Source organism: Diceros bicornis, chromosome 19 (assembly GCF_020826845.1).
Source record: "Diceros bicornis minor isolate mBicDic1 chromosome 19, mDicBic1.mat.cur, whole genome shotgun sequence".
Lineage (NCBI taxonomy): Eukaryota > Metazoa > Chordata > Mammalia > Perissodactyla > Rhinocerotidae > Diceros > Diceros bicornis.
The window spans coordinates 9303527-9325980 of NC_080758.1; positions in this window are offsets into that span (position 1 = coordinate 9303527).

Here is a 22454-nt window from a genome sequence, read left to right on the forward strand (position 1 = left end):
CTGAACTTACGACTAAATCGATATTCTCCAATGTGACGTATTTGGAATTAGAATCCTTGAATAGCTACAAGCCTGAGGTTGATGGCCAAACATAACAAAATCCTCACAAAGTCACCGAGGCAGAGAATTGCAAAAGACTGCACCATCCTAGAGGTCCCTGCCAGTCTCAGATTCCAGTTGCTGCCTCCAGATTGATTTTCTTTCCTCCAAGTGGCACAGCAGAGTTGCACTAGAGGTGGAAGGAAATTGACATCCTCCACTGAGAACCACTTCCCCTCTAAAATGAAGTCATTTGTGGTAAGCTCAATAATAGCCCCTAGAATGCCCACGTCCTGATCCCCAGAACCTGTGAATATGTTCCCTTACGTGGTCAAAGGGACTTTGCAGATGGGAATAAATTAAGGATCTTTAGATGGGAGATTAGTTTTTATTATCCAGGTGGGTCCAATGTAATCACAAGGGTCCTTATAAGAGGGAGGCAGGAGAGTCAGAGCCATTAATAGGAGATCATGAAGACAGAAGAGGTTAGAGTAATTCAAGGAAGGGGCCAGGAGCGAAGAAATGCAGGCAGCCTCTAGAAGCTGAAAAGGCAAGCAAATAGCTTCTTCCCTGAAGCCTTGAGAAGGAACCAGCCCTGCTGACACCTTGATTTTAACTCAGTGAGGCTGATTTTGACTTCCTATCTCCAGAACTGTAAGATAATAAATTTGTGCTGTTTTACCACTAAGTTTGTGGTAATTTGTTGTAATTTGTTACAACAGCAGTAGAAACAGACACATCATTGAAGATGTGCCTTAAAACCGAACATCTGATTTCTTAATAATTATTTCAGAAAATAGGAAGTGTAGCCCCTTTCACCTGGGAAAGCCACACAATTATGGAAAGGCTCAGACTCATTTCTTACAAGAAGGGCTCATCCCGCAATGTCTTTCTATGTGTCGGGCACTTTCTTAATGCTTGGTGGTTGTATCATTAACTAATCTAATCCTCAAGAGAACTCTTTGAGGTAGGACTATCATGGGGCAATTTTACCAATGAGAAAACTGAGGCCGTCTCCCAGTTGATGGCAGAACAGGGACTCAAACTGAAGGATCTTGGCCCCTGAGACGGTGCTCCCCTGTGCCTGCCGCCTGGGGAGCACACCTGGACACACTGTCCAGTTGGGCTTTGCAGAGAGATTTGATCTTTGAGCAAAGCCAGAAGTCACTTAGGATACAGGCTAGTGAAGCCAGCCCGGTCATTTTGCTGAGTTAAACTGCTTTTGATCTATGATGAAGTGTAATTATAATGATTATAATCTCATTAGCTCGCTATCCTTGTGGGTCTCATCAGGCAGCTCCTGAAGAAATTTTGCAAAAATCTTTGCAGTCTTGGCAACCACGTTGGAGTAAATATTTCATCCTCCCCAGGCACCACTTGTGAGGAAATGTCTATTTACTATGGACACTCTAGGTACATCCTCTTCTAAGAGAAACATTTGGAAAGATGAGATAGAGTCTTTACACTGAAAAAGAAAAAAAAAGCAAGGAGTTTTTAGGATTCTATCTTGACACTTTCATAACAGGCCCCACTCTGTGATTCAACTATTTTCCACAAACTGGTGAGCCAAAAAAAAAACATCAACTCAGTATCAGGTTCATTTTTGTTCACTTGTTTATTTTTTGGAGTCTATTTCTTCTTCTTCTTTTTTTTTTTTTTTCTAAATTGAAAGCAACAGTTAATGTCAACAGCTCTTCCTACTTTTTAGTATTTATTCATAGTTCTCAACTATCCCTATTTCATTCATTTTCTATGCCTTTCATCTAGTTAACCTTTATTTACTGAGCACCTACTGTGTGCCAGGCACTTTTATTGGCCCTGAAGACGCAAGAATGAACAGACAGCCCTGGTTTCTCTGTGTTGTGGCGTGTATCAGTACTGCATTCCCTTTGGTGCTATTTCATTGTATGGATCCACCACATTTTGTTTATTCCTTCGTTAGCTGTTGGACACTAGAGTTGTTTCCACCTTTTGGCTGCTGTGAATAGTGCTTCTAGAATATTCATGTGCAAGTTTTTTTGAACACCTGTTTTCAATTCTTTTGGGTATGTACCTAGGAGTGGAATTGCTGGGTCATATGGTAATTCTCTGTTTAACTTATTGAGGAACTGCCAGACACAAAAGGCCACCTATTGTAAGGTTCCATTTTATGAAATGTCCAGAATAGGCAAATCTCAAGACACAAAAAATAGATTAGTGGTTGCCAGGGACTAGGGGGTGGGGATAAATGGGGAATGATTGCTTAATGGGTATGGGGTTTCCTTTTGGGGTGATGAAAATGTTCTGGAACTAGATAATGGCGATAGTTGCAGCATTGTCAACATACTAAAAGCCATTGAATTATATACTTTACATTGGCTAAAATGGTGCATTTTGTGTTGTGTGTATTTTACCACAATTGAAAAAAAATCCGAGAAGTTGGGTGAGAGGATAGAGTGGGGTGGAGGGTTTGCTCCTAGATAGGGGGTCAGGCAAGGTCCAGATGGGGAGGGGACACTGGGCAGAAGAAGTGCAGGAGCAGGCAGGCAACGCAGACATGTGGGGCCACAGGCATTACAAGCTGGTCCTGTGTCTCAGTGGTTCTCCGCTGGGGTGATTTCACTCCCCAGGGGACATTCAGCAAAGTCCAGAGACATTTTTAGTCGTCACGACTCAGGAAGGAGGATGCTACTGGCTTCTAGTGGGTAGAGGCCAGGGATGCTGCTAAATATCCTACAATGCGCAGGACAGCCCCCCTGAATGATCCGGCCTCAACGACAACAGTGCCGAAGCTGAGAAATCCTGGTCTAACCCCTTCAAATCCCAACCTTAACAGCTGTTGAGAAGAAGCCACTGTTGTCTAATGCAAGATGAAGGACTGCTCACCCAGATGCCCATTTAGCTACGAGTCTGGTTTTGACCCCTGTATCTACAGCATGAGAGAGACTCACACCCCCTCAGCCACCCATCTGTGAGGATGAGTTTAACTCCAAGACTGTCTGCATGGATCCTAAGCACGTACTTCCACATAGACCTGGAGTTGGTCAAAGACATATTCATATTAATGGCCTTTGGACGCTATGTTGCAAGGAGGGGAGGGACATGGGGGAAAATTCCACAAACGCTTCCACAAGATCAAGGTTTACCTCCCTTTAGCTCACTAGGAAACATCTGACAGTCTGAAATCCACACTCAATGACCTACATAGATGCAATGTTTCTCCATTTTAGCGTAAGATGTTCACTTTCCTGCCTCCCCATGCCTTCTCTTGGCTGAAGCCAACTGACCAAACATCCTACCCAAGAATCCGGGCAGGGAGCAGCCATCCAGCCGCGGACCAGCCTCCCAAGACTGCCTTTTTGTCAACAGGAGAAGCTTAAGCCTCCTTCCACTAGCCCTAGAGGAGTTTTCCATGCAAAGCTTCACACCCACAATAAGATATTTACTGTCTTTATCTGAGAGATCAAACCCGCACACAGATGTCACATTTCTCAAATTCCATCAGTAGATCAGACAAGCCGTCTCCCGAAAGAGGACATTCCAGCCGGCAAGTTCAGAGCGTGCTGGTTTCGAGGGCTGTTCCCTTCCTATTTTCTGTCGTGCACCCTGAGCCTTTGTTGTCTCTGCAATGCTGATAAATCAATCCATCAAAAAATTTCCTCAGTGAAACTCAATCAAGAAAGGTCATGTCAGCGGGAGAGGAACAGATTAAATTAGCATCAAATTAGACATGGAAAGTGAGTTCTGTCAAAATCATCGCAGCGCTCAGCACAATTAGAATATGTTAATTATGCATTTCATTAAGGTGGATGTGAGATGAAATGTCACTGGGGTAGGCATCCGAAAAAGGGAAGATTGCCAGGCACAACTTTCTCTAGACAATGTGTGACACCTTCATTAACATCAAGAATCACAAGTCTGCCTTGACTTTTTCTGTGAAGGATTAAACCATTAACCGTTTGCTGGCTCCTCTCATTTGTGCGGGGGTCCCCGTCCTCAGAGTGGGCCAGCCCCTCCTGAGGGACTGGCTTTCTCTGCCACCACCATGGCCCCAGGCGCTGCTGGGAGTGCCCGCTGGGCAATGGAGAGGGTGGCGGTTTTTAATGAACTCTCTGGAAGCTTCGCGGGGATCACGCCACCGCCTTAGGGGTGGCAGGATGCTGAGAACCGAGAGAGGAGAGAAATGAGGGGTGAGGATGACAGAGCGAGGGGAGGAGGGGTGGGGAGGAGGCTCTTGGTCTCATTCTTGGGGATGAAAGATATAATCAACGTAATGGGGGGTGGGCAGGGGGGATCAGATTTACAAACCTACGCTTGGCAAACTAATTTGGTGAATTATTTTGCAGATCACTCTCTGAGTCATGGCAACCAGCAGGCTTTTTCCTAGAGTGAAGTAGTTCCTCGCGAGGCAGCTTTGCAAGATACTTGTTAGATGCTTACAGTAGTAGGAGTTTTAATTTCTGCTGTCTCCTCCCTCTGTGATTTCTTGGAGCCTACCCTTCCATGGCATTCTACCCAAGAGGAGCGACAGACGCATCATCTGTGTGGCTTATTTCCCTGATGCTGTCTCCCCAGCAGCCCCCTTTCCTCACCACCACCAAGAGCTGTTTCCAGGTGTCCTGCTGGCAGTGGGAAACCTCTTCAGGGGTTTTCCGATCACCCCCTTGTGGAATGTTCTCTTGCACCTCACACATGCTGTCTCTCTGCTGGGAACACTCACCATCCACCTGTCTGCCCTGCTCCTTAACACCCACAAAAACACACAGCCATCCTTTGCTGCGTCCTTCCTCAAGTTTCAACTGAAACATGGCTTCCTCCATAATGTTTCCCTGACCACCTCCCTTAGATCTGCATTAGATGCCCTTTTTGTTCTCATTGGACCCTGAACTTGCGTAAATTTACCACAGTCAGTTTCTGTTGCTTGCCCCCAAATGACTCTAACACACACACTCAAACTGTTGTACTTCGTACAGTGCATTGCAATTGCTAGTTGAACTGTCCATCTACCCACTAGGTGGTAAATTCTATAGATCATTTTTTTAAAAAATCTCTATTTCTTGGTACATAGAAGGTACTCATCAAATACAAAAAAAAAAGAATGACCATGTTATGAAATTTTTATCATGATGTAAGTTCTATTTTTTAGGGATAGGAGAGAAAGCAAAGGTTATAAACTTTATTTCTAGCCTTTCTCAATAGGGTTGCTTTTTCTCCTATTAAATTAGCACATATACATCAGCATACATCAATTTCTAATGTAGCCAGTTGGAACTGATTTTCTCTAATGCTTAGTGTAGATACAGTGTCTGACCCACACCATTGCTGCCATTTTTTCTCACTCATACACCACTAAGGCATTATTCCGTGAATTCACCTGATTTTCCCTCTTCCCCCCTCTTTCTTTTCTTCTTTCTCTTTCTCATTCTCTCACTTTCTATAAAATATCAGTGATCAGCTCCTGGTTTTTGACCAAACCTAAAAGGCAATCACTTTTTATCCAAATTCTTTCAGGGATTTGCACAGTGGAAAATAACCTTAGTCTCAACTGTGACGGCTGAGCAGACAGAATGATCCACTGAGCGGTGGGATGGCTTCAGATAAGTCTGCTTTCTCCTTGGTAATGTGAGAATAACTTTCTTCATTGCGTGCATTAGTTGGGAGAATACAGGCACAATGCAAAGCTGGTGCCTAGCACATAATAAATCCCCAATAAATGACAGTGATGAAAATGGGTAGGATGATGATGATGATAATAAGAATTGTGGGGGCCAGCCCGGTGGCGCAAGCGGTTACGCGTGCGCACTCTGCTGCAGCGGCCCGGGGTTCGCCGGTTCGGATCCTGGGCGCGCACCAACGCACCGCTTGGCAAGCCATGCTGTGACGGCGTCCCATATAAAGTGGAGGAAGATGGGCACGGATGTTAGCCCAGGGCCAGTCTTCCTCAGCAGAAAAAAAAAAAGGGAGGAAGATTGGCAGATGTTAGCACAGGGCTGATCTTCCTCACAAAAGAAAAAAAAAAGAATTGTGAGCTGGTATCTTAGCAGCATCTGGATGCTTGGGAGGCTGCCTAGGGTCCTATTCTGAAAATATTGCATCAGCATAAATATCTCAATTTACAGGGAGAAAAGACAGCATTGGCTACCATTGCCTATTTTATATTTTGCATTAGAACAAGGAAACATGCAGGGGACTGGGACCCTCTGGCAGAAACGCTCCAGAGCTGCGAGGTTCTGGAATGAAACTTTGCCATGTGCCAAGGCCCAAAGGAATTCCAAGGAAACTGACAAGGGAAGTAAAGAGTTCTTCTGCAGCCCAGGATGGGCTAGTAATGCCTGGCTCTCCAAACTGTCTCATTTTCTGAGCTTCATTTAATTTTTAGGATCACCTGGGGCCCAGCCTGTTAGAAAGGGGAGCATAGTGGAAATTACTCCTGAGCTGGCTGATTTGATGAAGCCAACTGCCTCACCTTGTGGCGAGAGCTAGTGGCAGGGGAGGAGGGAGAGGGCTCGCCGGTCTGGGTCTGGGTACAAAGCTTCCTCCCAGCCTTCAGCCTGTGGTGCCTTCTAGCTTCCTTGTCAGCGCTGCCATTGATATTAAAATCAAGGGGTTGGCATAAAGCTGGTAGCGCTGGCAGAATTCCAGGCTGGATCTAATGAGCCTCACCTGGGCTAATTACATTTTTTTACAAACCCCGCCGGAGAGGTTGGAGTTGCCAATTGGTCGTCCAAAGCGATAGTGTCAGGGATTTCTCAGCCCTGAGATTTCTTTCAATCTGCTGGCAGTTGCTGCTCTGAGGGCCAGAAAGTGACTGGAGGAAATCTGGCTACTTCCTTGTGTGGCCACAGGGCAGGCGCCCTGTTTGTCCTGGAAAGAAAGGAAAGCTGAGGAGCAGTAGGTGATCCTCAGCCTGGCTGCTCCGAGCGTGGGCTCACCTGCCATCTTGTTATAACAAGACGGGCTCTCGGGCCTCCCGCGAGACCTGCGCGATCAGAATCTGCTTTTCTAACGCGACCGATTTTCCACGTGGGAGAGACTATGTTCCTCAAAACTGTGCGCTCTCCCATAGAAAGGAAGTATTTTCAAGAAGTACAGAGCATAAAGGACTTCCAGAGGCCTGAATGGGGGTTCCCACTCTACCATTTGCCAGTTTGTGTGACTTGGGCCAGAGATTTAACCTCCTTGGGCCTCAGTGTCCTTATCTGTAAAATGGGCATAATCTTAGTCTCCGTAACATAGGGCGATTGTGAGGATTAGATGATATGTGTATGGGGTTTCTTGGCAGAGTACTTGGAACATGGCAAGCACTAAAGATATTAGTTGTTATTGTTGCTGATGTTATTAAAGAATCATTGGCCCCCAATGGAAAGTCAAATTCCCCTCCAGTCATTTACTGGTTATCACATGGGACTTTAGCTTCAGCAGCTCCATCTGTAAAATGGAACAATAGTATCTATCCCTTAAGATTTGTGTGAGAATTTAAAGAGATACCACAGTATATCTGACCAGTCCTCCTCCAAACTCTCAAGGTCATGCAAGAGAAGGACAGTCTGAGAAGATGTCACAGCCAAGAGGAGCCTAAGGAGATACAAGCACTAAATGTCATGGGGTGTCCTGGGTGGGATCCTGAAGTAGGAAAAGGACATTAGGGAAAAATTAAGGAAATCTGAATGAAGTATGGATTTTAGTTAATAATAATGTATCAATATTGGATCATTGGTTGTGACAAGCGTACCACACTAATGGAAGATGGTGAGAATAGAGGAAAGTGGATGCAGGGCACATGGGAACTCTCTCTATTAGTTTTTCTGTAAATCTAAAACTGTTCTAAAAAAGTAAAGTGTATTTAAAAATAAATAAGAGATAATACATGAAAAGTTTAGCTAAGGTGACCAACTTGTCTCCATTTGCCTGAGACTATCCCAACTTTAGGACTGAAAGTCCTACGTCCCAGGAAACCCTTCAGTTTCAGGCAATCTGGGACAGTGGGTCACCCTACCCATAGCACAGAAAGTTCTGGAAGGTTGGTGATTGGAGGTGAATGAAGGACCCTGTGAGAAGCTCTGACTTCATATATAACTCCTTAAGGAAGAGCAAATCAGGGTAGGGAGCTCACTCACTGACCCAACAAGTATTATTGAGCATCTACTATGTGCTAGAGACTGTGCTCTGTGCTGGGGTTGGAGGGGACTGGGGAACACAGATACATAAGGCTTTGGCCTGAAAGAGCCTGCAGGAAATAGCAGACCTAAAACTTGTACAAAAACAACAACAACAATAATTAAAACAACAACAGCAAGCACACAACAAACAAGCCAGCAGACTAGGTATAGTTATCCTCAATTTTTTCTGATCAGGAAATTGAGGTTCAGAGAGGTCAAACAGCTTGCCCAAGCCAATACGGATTCAGGACCTACCCCACATCTATCAATCTTTTAAGCCCTGTGGGTTTCCCGTTACCCCACAGCTGCCTCCCATAGGTCTACAGGACAGAGAAGAGAGAATGGAGGGTGTGAGGCACAGCTATTGTGTAATGGGGACTTCAGAAGGAGTAGCTACCTCAAAATGGATGAAATCAGAGAGGACTTCCTGGAAGAGATGGAATTTGAGGACTTGAAGGCTACGTGGTGATCCTTCCCAGAAGCCCATCAACACAATTTCTGCCACACAATCCCCAGTATCTTCATCTTCATGAATATCTTGTGCAGGGATATTTTGGGAGGATGATGATGTGTGGCCCATTGCACGTGGTGAGATAATACTTTTGAAAAATCACTTGATTTTTCCTGGCATTCCTATATTGGCTGCTCTCCCCCTCACCAGGCGTCAGTGTTCATTGGCTGGGGGGAGAGATGAGCGCACCACAAATAAAAGGAAAGAAATTTGAATTTAACAAAGATAGGTTTTGCAAACACACGATTCCTCACACAACTCAGAGGAAAGAAAAGACATGATTAAAGAGCAAATCTTCTCTGCTGAACCCAACTAGATAAATATGCAGACTGGGGGGCAAAGAGCTGGGGGTGAGCTAAGGGGTCAGACGCTACCAGGTGTCCCTGAGAAAGCAGGGTGACAGAAATTCTCACAGCTTTGCGTGGGTTCAGGCCCCCTTCCAAGTCCCAAGTCCCTCTAGATCCCCTGGGCTCCAATGCAGTTGAGGAGAAAAGGCAGCAAAATGGCTGAGAGGGGTGTCTAGGCAGACGGGGTTGGGGTCCCTCCAGGGCCGCATCGTGGGCATTTGACCTGTGCACTCACACAGGTCCTGTGCTTGGTTGACTGCTCTGCCATTGCCATCTTGAAATTCCTAACAATTTTTGAACAAGGGGCCCCACATTTTCATTTTGCTCTGGGGCCTGCAAATCACGTAGCTGGTTGTGGCTGCTCACAGAGCTCCTGTGTGCCCCAGTGTGAGGAGGTCGCAGCCGCCTCTCAAGTCTGCGGGTAGAATAAACCTGATGAGGCCTCACAGAGTTCAAAGTGGCTCAGGAAGAGCCGAGGGATGGCCCTGGCCTTAGAGGACCAGAAGACGCTGTGAGAGCTCGAGGCCACCACAGCCACCTCTGTGAAGGACCCCCCTTCCCTGCCTGCATATTCCCCCCGTGCCCTGCACAAGCCCACCCCCCAGACAGATGCATCCCTTGGAGAAGAGGAGGAGTCCTGAATCGACTAGGATTAAGTTTCCTCCACTGAAAATCGGGACTTGAAACAGGAATTTAGTTCAGGTGAAGAACATAAGAGAAAGTAGCTTTTCTTTGCACCTGAGTTTGGGGACTGGCTGAGAGTCTTGCCTGTTACAGGTATAACGGAGCTATTTTGGTGACTAAGCTGAGCCTAGCTCTATTTCTGTTTTCTGTTCTTATCTGCCAGTGATGCAGAGAGGAAGAATCTGGAATCCATTCCCAGAAGCCCATGCATTGGCCAACACGTTCCTACCTCACCGTCACGGCTTCATCGGTGCTTCCGATTCCTGCCAATGCTTGCCCGGCTCTCGCCCACAGTTTACAGAGCACGGACACAGCCCTGACCTCCTAGGACCCTCACAAAGCTTGCGAGGCAAGGCTTGCCGAGATTCTGGGGCGGGGGGTCTCCCTCTCTGCACTGCTGACATTCGGAGCTGGATGGGTCTTCGTTGTGGCCTGTCTGAGCGTGGTAGGACCTGTAGCAGCATCTCCGGCCTCTAGCCAGTTGATGCCAGTAGCACCCCCTCCAGTCATGACAACCAAAAATGCCTCCAACATCGCCAACTCTTCCCTAGGGGGCAGAATCACCCTTGGTGACATCAAATCTACCTCGGCCAGTTACTATGGGTTTGACCTGGGATAAATTATTTAACCATAAAGCGCCCAAATTACTCCTTTTGGAAAAGGAGATAGTGATTGTGTTCACTTTTCCTTCTTGGGGTGAGGATCCAGTGAATTATGGTAGGAGAACCTCCTGGTGGAGGCGAATGGGCCTCACAGGGGTCTCCCTCCGCTCTTGCCCAGCCCCACGTTGGAGATGAAGAACACTAAGGCTTGGCAGGCCGGGTGAAGAGACTTTCTCCAACCCAGGCCCATCGCTCTTTTTATAATAAAATCCTTCAATTTTAGATGGAAAGACTTATGAAAGCATTCCCTCTGCTTGGGGAAGTGCTGAATGTAACAATAACATTTCCGTGATTGAGGAATGCTGACTACAGGCCAGGAGCCTGCAAAGAGGTTTGCAGGATCCCATTGGACTTCACGGCTGCGTTACAATGGAGGCACAGATGGCATCTTTGCCTTACAGGGGAGGAAACAGAGGTTCAGAGATGTTTCCTAACCGTCCCAGGATCACACCTTCAGCTACGTGAGGGGGCCATGAACCTGTGACTTAGCCTATCGCATCATTGAGGGACCGCATTCTAATGCAGTGACTCCTGCTTCTGTGAGTCACGTGACAGCTTCCCAAGGTCGCCTCAGCATATCACTCGTCCTATTACTTATTTAATATTTTTCTTTAAGTGGATTTACTTTTCGGCTTAAATATTTTGAGAGACATTTTATAGCCCTCCTCTAAATTGAAAAGCAGTTTTAGCAGCCACTCATGGAAGGGGAATGAATTTTTCATATCAGGAGTCAGTGTTATTTAATCATCTTTGGTAATGAAGACCATGTATCAAATCTGGGCAGCACGTGATTGTTTAGCCTCTTGTTCTCATTAAATGTCCAGCAAATAGGTCATGGAAGATGCTATGGGTTGGCTCACTTAACATCCCTTCACAGCCGATTTCCCTATACATTCCCTCCTATAGAGGCTGAAAAACGAAATACATCACCTCCTCCCTCCTTTGCAGCTAGGGGTGGTCCTGTGACACTGTTCTGCCAAGGAGACGTCTGCGGGAATGGAGTCCTTCCCTGATTAAAAAGGCAAAACCTTGCTGGAAGATATTCTTTTATCACCTTCCTCTTTGTGATGGTTAGTTTTACATGTCAACTTGGCTAGGGTCTAGTACCTAGTTATTCAAACACTCATCTAGGTGTTGCTGTGGAGATATTTTGTAGATGTGATGGAAGTCCATAATCAGTCAACTTTAAGTAAAGGATATTACCCTTGATAATGTGGGTGGGCCTCATCCAATCAGTTGAAGACCTTAGAGCAAAACTGAGGTTTCTCTGAGGAAGAAGAAATTCCACCCGTGGACAGTAGCCTCAGCCCCTGCCTGAGAGTTTCCAGCCTGCTGGCTTGCCCTACAAATTTCAGACTTGGCCAGCTAGACCCACAATTGTGTAAGCCAATTCCTTGAAATGAATGAATGAATAAATAAATAAATAAAATCCCACTGGGTTATGCACATATATATATCCCATTGTTTTTGTTTCTCTGGTAGAATCCTGACTGATACTCTCTTCTTCCTTCCTTTTGCAAAAGGGACGTGAGTTATGAAGATGCATCTGCCATCTTACTGCCACGTGAGTGACAAGCATGGGGATGAGGCCTGGATGTCAAGCCCGATGGGCAGAAAGAGATGGAAAACGTGGGTTTGTGATGGCCTCGCTGTGCTAACCTACCAGCATGGACAGCCTCCCCCCGGGCATCTTAATGTATCTGAAATCAGAATGCATCTTCCCATCAATGACATCTTACAATTAATTGGCAGGGTTGTTGTCTTTTATTCTCCCTTGGAGGTACTTAAATAATGGCACACCTTATTATCAGTGGTATCTTAGATTTAATAAACTATGGTAACTGCAAACCAAATATTGCCTTGATTTAAGCTATCGTATATATTGGCGTGTCCAACACGTGAGTGTGTTACCTCCCTGGGCCTGAAGCTTTGAAATACCCAGCCCTGGAAGGCACTGGGAAGGATCAGCATTTAGCAGCGGTGCCTGAAAACCTCTCTCCTCCCGATGCCCTTGTCTTTTCTCCCCCCAGCTCAGCCAACGTGGAACAAAGTGGTCACAGCCACAGCCTTTCATTTCTTCGTGAAGGTTTCTTTTAAAACAAACTGAATCCTCCATATGCTTACATCTTACCTGAGGAGAAAATAAAAGCTTTCCCAAATCCTGTCACTTTTCACCCCACAGAATCCACTTTCCAAGCTGAATGCAGGTTGAAATGAGTTTTTTTTTTTTAACTGATGAAAATATTATAGGAATTAAAAACCAAACCCATTAATATCCTGATTAGACTCCCCATGTTAATTGCGGATTCTTTCAGGCGACAGAACAGGTCACTGTCTGGGCTTAATGTGATAGCGGTATTTAATAAGAGCTGCATTTAGAAACAGCAGTTTGCAGCTAAAACTTTTGCCGCCTGGCAAATGAGGTTGGGAAGTGATTTTCCTCTCTCCCGCTTGCGAGAAATAACAGCAGGTACTGAGTGTTGCCCCTGGGGAAGGTGAGCCAGATTGGAAAAAGGAAACCAGGGGCCCCGTTCATTTCTCTCCTTTTTCAACACCCTTCCTCGCAACCTCAGTACAGACTTTCCTTTTTCCTCCTTCTGCAATTCCAAAAGAGAATGTTTGAGATGATTGTCTCACACAAAAGGAAATGACTCAAGGCAATTTTTCTAACAGAAGAAGTTTCTGGGATTCCCATCCCTGAAATTTCTACTTCTTTCATCCACGGGTCTAGGGCAGGGGACAAAATCAAATGTCTGCAGGGTCCAGAGAGGGAACGTAAAGGGCTGTGTGGGGACTGTGGCAAACTGAAGAACCCTGGTCCTGTCTTAAGGGACCAAGCCTACTGAGTCTTTGCCTATTGCCCAGGCTCTACATTTAAATCATACCCAAAGTCTGAGCAATCTTCATCACCTCCATGGCTAACATCTTAGTCCAAGGCCGTGGTGGGCCTCAAATGCTAGCGTGTCTCAGAATCACATCAAGGGCTCACTAGAACCCAGGTTCCTGGGCCCCATCCTCGGGGGTTCTGATTCAATGGGTCTCTGATGAGGCCAAGAGTTTGCTGTTAAACAAGTTTCCAGATGATGCTGATGTTGCTGACTTGGGGACCACACCGAGAACCCTGGTCCAAGGCTTTGTCCCCTCTCACCTGGGTTATTCAGCCTCCTCTTGACTGGCCTCTAGGTGTCTAGCCGTGGCTACTTGGAGTTTATCTTTCCATCAGGATCCTGGTTCCCCACAGCCCAGCTGTGCTTGCTCATGTGTCCTGGCTCCCACCAGGTCCAGAAATAGAACCAAGCATGTCAGTCCTGTCTGCTTTTCTGGTACAGTCCTCCCTGGTGTCCAGGCAAGGATTCACACCTTTCATTGGCTTTTTTCTGGTTGGTTACTATCTTCCATTCAAGCTGCTCAGTTACATTTTTTCAATCATACTGCTTTATAATTCCAGCTCCTTAAATAGTCTTTGTCAAAAAAAACTGTATTACTCTTCTCTACCAACTATAATCATACATTTCTTAAAGACCTAAAACCTAGACCCATTAACCCAGTCCCAGTCGTACCCAGAATCTGTGTGGACACTTGATATCTCTGTCCCTGGGGAAACGAGTTATAATGCAATTCTTAACAAGCTGGGCAGAGGCGTTTCTTCCTCTTACAGAGAAACTCTCGCATCTTTTCTACTTAGCTGTTGAGGCTTGGGAACTTCATCCATCACAAAGTGTTTTATACTGAGGCCAGGCACATTGTGGGAAAAGATTGGGAAGGAGCCCTATATACTTCAGACGAATCCCAGACAGATGTCAGATAAACATATTTGAATAAACCAAATGTCAATTTTCTCTTTAATCGCTGGCTTTGGAAGGGCTGAGACTTTCTGGACCTTATCAGTGCACTGTCGTCTTTGATTCCCCAGTCGTATTTCATGCACACATTTTTTTTTTTTTTTTTTTTTAGTGTCAAGATGTTAGGGGTGCCAGAGGGAGCGAGTAGAAAGAATTATAAGTTTAGGTGGAAATAAAACATATAATCTCCGCCAGAAGTCTTGGTCAGTCTGATTTAGGAGTGACTACGAGGTGCAAAGGAAGTGGTCCTGGTTTTCTCATGACTAATGGGTCAGATCGGACTCTCCGGGGGTTCTCAGGATACACTAACTATATTCATGTTTCTTTCCCTTTACTATGTCAGTTGAGTCACCCTTAACTTCAAAGGCATCATATTTTACATCACTTTTATATTTGAAAAGTTGTGTGCATCACCCCAAATGAGTGCATGTAAACTGGTGAAATCTGAATTCCCATTGGTTTTGATATTGTACTATAATTTGATATATAATGAATACTAAAAACATATGCAAGATGTTAATTAATAATGGGGGAAGCTGGGTGAAGAGTGCACAGGACCTCTCTTTACATTTCTTTGCAACTTCCTGTGGATTTATAATTATTTTAAACTAAAAAGTAAAAAAAAAAACATTTGTATGAGACTATGTATAAATATAAATATGCAGAGACAAAAAGTCGAGATCAGGGGATGGCAAACATTCTGTAAAGGGCCAGATAATAAATAATAAATATTTTAGGCGTTGTGAGCCACGTGGTCTCTGTTCCTACTACTCAACGCTGTCATTGAATCACAAAATTAGCGAAAGACAATATGTAAATGAATGAGTATGGTTGTGTCCAATAAAACTTTATTAATAAAAACAGGAAGTGGGCTGGATTTGGCCCAGGGCCTCATCAAAATTTGTGCAATAAATATTAATGTCTACTAAAACGTTAACAGCTGGCCCTGGAGGTCTAGTGATTAGGATTTGGCTCTCTCACCACTGAGGCCCGGGTTTGTGTCCTGGTCAGGGAACCACACCACCCATCTGTCAGTTGTCATACTGTGGCGGCTGTGTGTTGCTGTGATGCTGAAAGCTATGCTGCCAGGATTTCAAATACCAGCAGGGTTACCCATGGCGGACAGGTTTCAGCAGAGCTTCCAGACTAAGACAGATAGGGAAGAAAGACCTGGCCACACACTTCCCAAAAATTGGCCGTGAAAACCCTATGAATAGCAGCGGAGCATTGTCTGATACAGCGCCGGAAGGTGGAGGATGGCTCAAAGAGTGGGCAGGGTCATCAGGAGTCAGAATCCACTTGTCACTAACAACAAAAAAATATATATTAACATCTTTCTTCCTCCCTCCAGCTCTCTCTCTTTCTCTTTCTACCTGTATGCTTTAATTCCCCTTCAGTGGATATTTATTACTTATATTATTAAAAAATAAGGTTCTTGCTGGTTTTGATGATTTGTTGGTTTGTTTTTAGAAAAGATATGGAAGACTACCTCGAATATCTTACAGAATTTAGCAACTTTTTCTCTTCTTTCCCTACAACCATTATCCATATAATGAGTCTAGATGCAGGACCCGGGTTTATGACTAAATCCCACATGTGTCATTATCTGGTTAATAACCCCAGTGTGGTTCTAGTCAGCTGTGCCAGTAAATGCCAGAGTCATGAGCCTGAAATTGATACGGATGATCACAGGGAGAGAGAAAGCAGGGCTTTCCGGAGTTAAATTTGGTCATAAATGGTTTTCGGAGCTAGGTCACAGAAATATGGGCCTTGGGTCTGTGTGTAACCACCGCCCCCATACTTCCTGCTTTGTAGGAAGCAAACGAGAAAAGGGGCTCTTTTATTTTTATTTTAAGTTAATTTTGCAATTAACAAGGTACAATGAAGGTGCTTCCTGAAGTTTCGATTTAGGGACCAAGAACTGAAACTTATCACGCTGGATTGCTGCCTTGAGCCTGGCTCTAGACAAAACAGTCTCAACAGACAGTTGTCTCTCCGGTTTTTAAAGTTCAACAGGAAAGGAGACAGAAGTTGAAGTTCTTTGGCAAGTGAATTCCAGTGATGAGAAACATTCCTGTTTTATATTAAGCTTAAAACCTTTCTGACGGCAATAGTCAGACCTTGAATTTACGGTAGAACCTGATTTTCTAGTAGAAATGGTGATTGCCTGGGTATTAATTCTTGGCCAAAGTCCTGAAGCTTAACACTGTATGGAAATTATCAATAATAGTGTATTTAACTGCTAATTCAACTAACTATTTGCACCCTGCCACCAGTGGGCATAAAATTTCTAAAGTGTGTATCAAGCAGGCTATGGGGTTACAGCTTTGAGCACGTAATTTTCTTTATTGATATTTCACGTGCAGCCACAAAAAGATTTAAGGTGACACATAATGGAAATAAATAATAAAGCTAAGAAAAGGAGGAGAAAACAAATATCTTGATAAGAATTAACATAGTTCCTGTGATTAACCATCCATTTTGGATATGAGCTTCCTGGCAGCCATTGTAATAAAAAGGGCAATACAACTTTCAAGCTTCTTATGATCACAATAGAAAGATGCCAATTCCTCACTAAATTAGAAGTAAAAATGCCTTACCACAGATTCTATATGGAGATTATCAATTATCATTGGCTTATCAATAATAAATCGTTTATCAGCTAGGACATAGGTGTCAGGGAAAGTTTCCCACACTTGACATACTCCCATGTACATCATTCTTTCTCAGCAACGTCGCAAAAAGTTCAAGTTACTACATCTCTGTCATGTGAGCTGCTCAGGAATAAATAGCCCAAATCATAAATGTTAAGTCTGTAAAGCTGAGATTCAAACTACTTATAAACAGAGTTGGAGGATCTGTTTATGTGGATTTTCTTATAAGATGCAGCATAGATAGAGCATGCTGCAAAGTATATGCACTTCCTGGAAGTTTAACTATATTGGCACACATTCTCTCCTACCGGTCATGATACAACAGTAAGTTTGGACTCTGGGTGAGCAGCACTGTCTTGTCTATCTTCCCTTTCTGGTCCCAGCACACACTGCATCTTTCTTCTTTAAAACCCTCCAATGGCTTCACTTTGCATACTCTTTGCAAAGAGTATGGACTTCAGCTCCCTAAATGATCTGGTCCCTTTGAATTCACCTTCTCCCGCTTATTTTCAAGTTCACAAGGCAGCAGCCTCAACGCGTTTCTGTCCCTCAAATGAGCAGTCCACTCTTGCCTTGGAATGTTGGCCATTGCCGTTCTTTGCATAGCTGACCCCTCCTTATCGCAAAGGTTTCACCTCGGCCAGTACTTCCTTGATCATCCTGTTTACACTAAGCTCACCATCATCCCTGGTCTCAAGCTCCTCAGTCTGTTTTGACGCCTTCAAAGTCCCGATCACACCCGGCAATGGTCCCGTTTATTTCCTCTCTTTGTACTAGATTATAAGCTAGCCCTGCTGTAAGCAAGAGCTTTTTCTGACTGTTCACTGCCTTAGCACAGTGCTTGGCACACAGCAGGCAGTCAGTCAATATTTATTGCATCAATGAATGAATCAACAGGCAATCGCAGAGCTAATATTGCATCTCTTGAAGACAATCCTTGATCCACCACTGGGAGGGTCTTCCTGGTACTGTTGGAGCTCCAGGTTTTGGACCAATGCATTTCTTGTTTCTAATGAATGACAGAGTTAGTGGCTGTGCCTCAGTAATTAATCAGGAACCTGAGAACCCTTTGATGTCCCACAGCCAGTGTCCAGATGATGGGGCACTCTCTCGACTAAGGAGCAACTTGTGACCTATGTGTTCTGGTTTGATAGGTTCTACCCAACAGACTGAATGAACGCCTATGATCTGGCGTGGTCTTAGCTATCGGTGGCTGTGTACCAGGAGTGATTTGAGACTACTGGCTCACAGGCACTCACAACTGTGGCCTCATCATCCTTTATATGTATCCCTGCTGCCCATACAGTGCATGTGGCTTCAGGTTTCCATGACCTTCTCAATTTCAAATATTTTCCAGGACATGCTCAATTTCACATATTCTCCCCTTTGATCCCTCCAAGGACAGCTGAACTCATACACCGCAGGAGCTAATTTTCATCTGGAAAATCTGATCATAATAATTGTAGACCTGCTGACTTTTGCCAATTTGCAAGGTACGTGGCATAAGATTCTCCAAGATTCCCAAGTTTGCGAGCATAAGCTTGCTGAGGGATTCTCCAATTCTTATTTCCCTCAGGAGTCACATATTTTCTATCAATATCTTTACACACAATATCTTTACAACTCTTAGTAGCACTGTTTTCTTCTCCAACTTGATGGCACTTCCCCACAACGAAATACAGTTATGATGTCACATCCTCAACATTATGGCACACACCATGATGAATGCAGGCAAGCAAAGCCTTATCGAGGGTGGATGTTGGGTGGTTGACTAGCGGCACTCAGTGGGCAATTGACTTATGCCTTCTCATTAACATTGCAACACAAATCAAATTTGTGCCACAGCAAAAAGCTCAGTTCCTACATCTCCATCATGTGGGCTGCAGAGGAATAAATGGCTGAAATTGCAAGTAAGTCCACGAATGCTGAGATCCTAACTACCTATCAGGTGAGCTGGATTATCTATTTATGGGTCCATCTACCCCACTGAACTGCGAGCTCATCCAGGATAGAAGTCCCCAGTCTTCGTCTTTCTTTCCTTAGTACCCAGCACCCTGAAGGCAATTGCTGCACACTTGCTGATTTGAGTGATGGAATCCTACACAGTTATTTTTCCACTAATATCTGAAACTCCACCATTAGCAATGCATTCTCTTGTGTTAAGCACTGTCTTTCCTTCCTTTCCCATTCCCAGAGAAGCAAGCTGAGAAAAAAGAGGCAGGAGTGATACAAGTATTGGGTACTTCATCCAAAATACCAAGGCTGCCATTTCTAGGACTGGCATGTCCTTTTTTATTTCTTTCTCTTATTTCCACTGATACAAAAAAGTCACACAGTTAAAAACAAACAAACAAGGCAGTCCCCTCTCCTCCTGTGCAGCCACTTGCCTGAGTTAGATGTGTGCGGCCCTTTGGGAGAGCTTCCAGAAGGCAGAACCTGCAGGAATACAGGTGTGGATGCTCCAGGCCATAGCCCCAGACCTCCTACATGGAGGCAGTGGCCCTCCTGAGTGGACCCAACATTTCTTCCACTGGAGGGCAGTGGTGTCCACACACAATGGCCAGTTGCTCGCCTTAGGTCTGCTTCAATGTCCAGACACAGCTTCCTCTCCAGGGCTCCCAACTTTCCTTTTTACTAATGATCATTTTTTTTTTAGATCTAGATTTTCAGGGAAAGTCATCAAAACACCCAGAGATGTAAATAGGCCAGGTGAAATTGCACAGAACAGCCCTCCAAGACAATTAATGAACTGTTTGAGATCTCAACTCGGGTAAATGATAATGAGTATAGGTGTTAAAACCTCAGACAAAACAGGGAAAAATAAAATGCTTCAGGTGGAAAAACACATATCTCAATTTTCACAGTCCTTGTGTTCATAACGCAGTTCAACCAAGACCAAACACTGCTTCTGGATTACTCTCTGCCCCTTGGCAAGTCTTTTCCCCAATAATTAGGCCTCAGCAATTCTGCCAGACTCACGCATTCTGCTGTGGTTGGGCCTGCATTGACGGTTGCCACTCCATTGATTAATTTTGTCATTTGTTGGTTTGTGAATTTAACCAGCCAACTTTTGTTGAGCACAAAACTGGCTGCCTAACACAGGGCTGAGCCCTGGGCACACAATTCCTGCTCCCAGGTACTCTTGTTCCAACAGAGGAGAATGGTAAATAAAACGCACTTTGCGATGCATCGAAATCAAGACTAATAGCAGAGGGACATTCAAAGTGCCATGAGATCACAGGGGAAGAGGCTACTAGCTCTGCTCAAGAAGGTCAGCAAAGTCTTCACAGAGGAGGTGACATTTGATCAGAGGCTTAGAGGATGAAAAGGAGTCTGCCTCTCTCTCCCTCTCCCCACCTGGAGCTTGTACACTGGACCTGCCGCTGTTGGACCAGCAAGTGCTGTGTGTAATGAAGGTGGCTGATGCTCTCTGATATGGTTCAGAGACATGAGACACTCCCTTCAACTCACACACCTCTGCCCCAGAACCTGAACTTCTCACCATTGGAACCATTTTTGTGGTGAAAGCATTCTCTCAAGGAGGTTTAAGTTAAAAGGAAAATGTTTCCTGTGGAGGGTATGACATGAGCACGGTTAGAGAGATGGCCATAGGATGTTAGAGAAGAGAAATGGGAAGTATCTTGTTGGAACTCTTGTGGACAGATGAATAAACAGAGGTCGGGAGAGGTTAGGAGGGGCTGAGAGTCAGAGCCTGGAATACAACCCCAGCTCTTCTGCCCTGTAGCCAGGATTTACCCCATGTCAGTCGGTCTTTAAGGATCCAATCGAGAGGATGTGATTAAGGACCCTGATGAGATAAAAACGGGTGGTTTTGACAGGAAGGAAGGAATCCTTCAACTGTAATTGTCATTCTTTCATCTATTTATTTATCCATTTAAGTCTTTAACCTCTAAATATGTCATTCATTCATTCAGTTATTTATTTACTCATTAAACAAATACTTCCAGGGTACATTGTATAGCTCTCACATGGTGGAATGCAAGAATTCAGACTACAGTGGCACATCAATGTCACTTTGTGAACCAAGGAAGGTCGTTTTCTAAGAGTCACTTGGAACCCTATGATGAGAGACTCTGAGGTACAGTCTGAACTCAGCAGGAAAGACTGATTCACAATGTCACGTTGGCTGATGTTTGCCAACCTCTGCCCCTCAAGCATTGGCTCAGAGGCTCAGGCAAGTGCCCCAACGCCAAGAAGTAGCTTGAGGTGCCAAGAACGCACCTAGAGTCACAGTCCTGACATTTTAGAGCTAGAAAGAATCTTCCCCCAGTCCAACATCTTCTTTCTAGATCAAGCTCCAGATCAAAGAGTCAGGTGAGCAACTTGTTCTGGTTTGCCTGGGACTTTCCTGGTTTTAGAATGAAAGTCTGGCATCTTGGTAACCCGCTTTGTCCTGGACAAACTGGGAAGGTTGGTCACCCATCCCCTAGGCAAATCTGCTGAGGTTGGGCCCATACACTCATGGCCCCAAAGAGACTCGTTTCCAAGGACACCAAACACAGAGACTTCAGCAAGATGGGCAAGGTGATGTTTCATTTCTATGGGTGCCTAATGATTTCTTAGACTAGAGTTTAAGTGAGTGTTAGCCTTCTTGCAAGAAAACTGCTTTATACTGGATTCTGGGCCCAAGAAGAGCCAGGCCTGGAAACACGGGCTCAGCAACTTGCTTTTGCCACAAGGCCTCCCCAGTGGCAGCAATGGAATGGAGAAGCCCGGCCTTGGATGGTAAGGAGGCGGGGACCTCTGGTACCTCTTCTACAGGCTCAAGGGAAGGCAGACAGGCAGCAAAGGCCAGCCAGCAACCCTCAAAAGTGCAGCTGAAGGATGAGACCAGAAGAGCTGGATTGAAGACTTTTACTCATAAAATAAAATCACTATCCTTTACTGTGTGAAATTAGATGTTGTTTCTAATCGCTCATAAAACTGTCAAGGTAGGATAAAATTCTGTGTTACAGATAAGGAAACAGAGTCTCAGAGAGGTTGTCTTTCTGCCCAAGTTTACCCAGCTAACGGCAAGGGCTCGGGCTCCATGGACCCAGTCTAAGCCCTTCCCACGACATCCCGCTCCATCCTTGTATCACCTGCATTTGCTACGTAGCTTCAGGCACGTCAGTTAATGAGCAAAAGGGGGGAACGACAGCCCTCTTGTCTAGCCCAGCTACCTGCACCATGAGAGGGTAAGCAAAAGAGCTTTGTAAACTGTGAGCAAGTCACAAGCTGTGGCCCGTCTACCAGACTCAGGTCACGGGGACTTCACACGAACATCAGGCTTTGCCTTCCCTCTATACATCTTAAGATACAGCATCATGGGGTCCACATGCTCCCACGGCAACAATTCCCTGGAAGCGAGGAGCATCAACCCCTTTAGATGAGGATGTGCAGCCCAGCTTGCTTAGCCCCTACACAACCCCCTCATTCAATGTGTCACCTGCTGGCTCCTTGGGCATTTATGTTTGCAGGAATTTCTGCAGAGTCACCGAGGGAACCACTAGGATAGGAGTTTCCAGATTTGGGGATATAATGGACAGACAAGTGAAATTTCCAGGACAAAAAAAA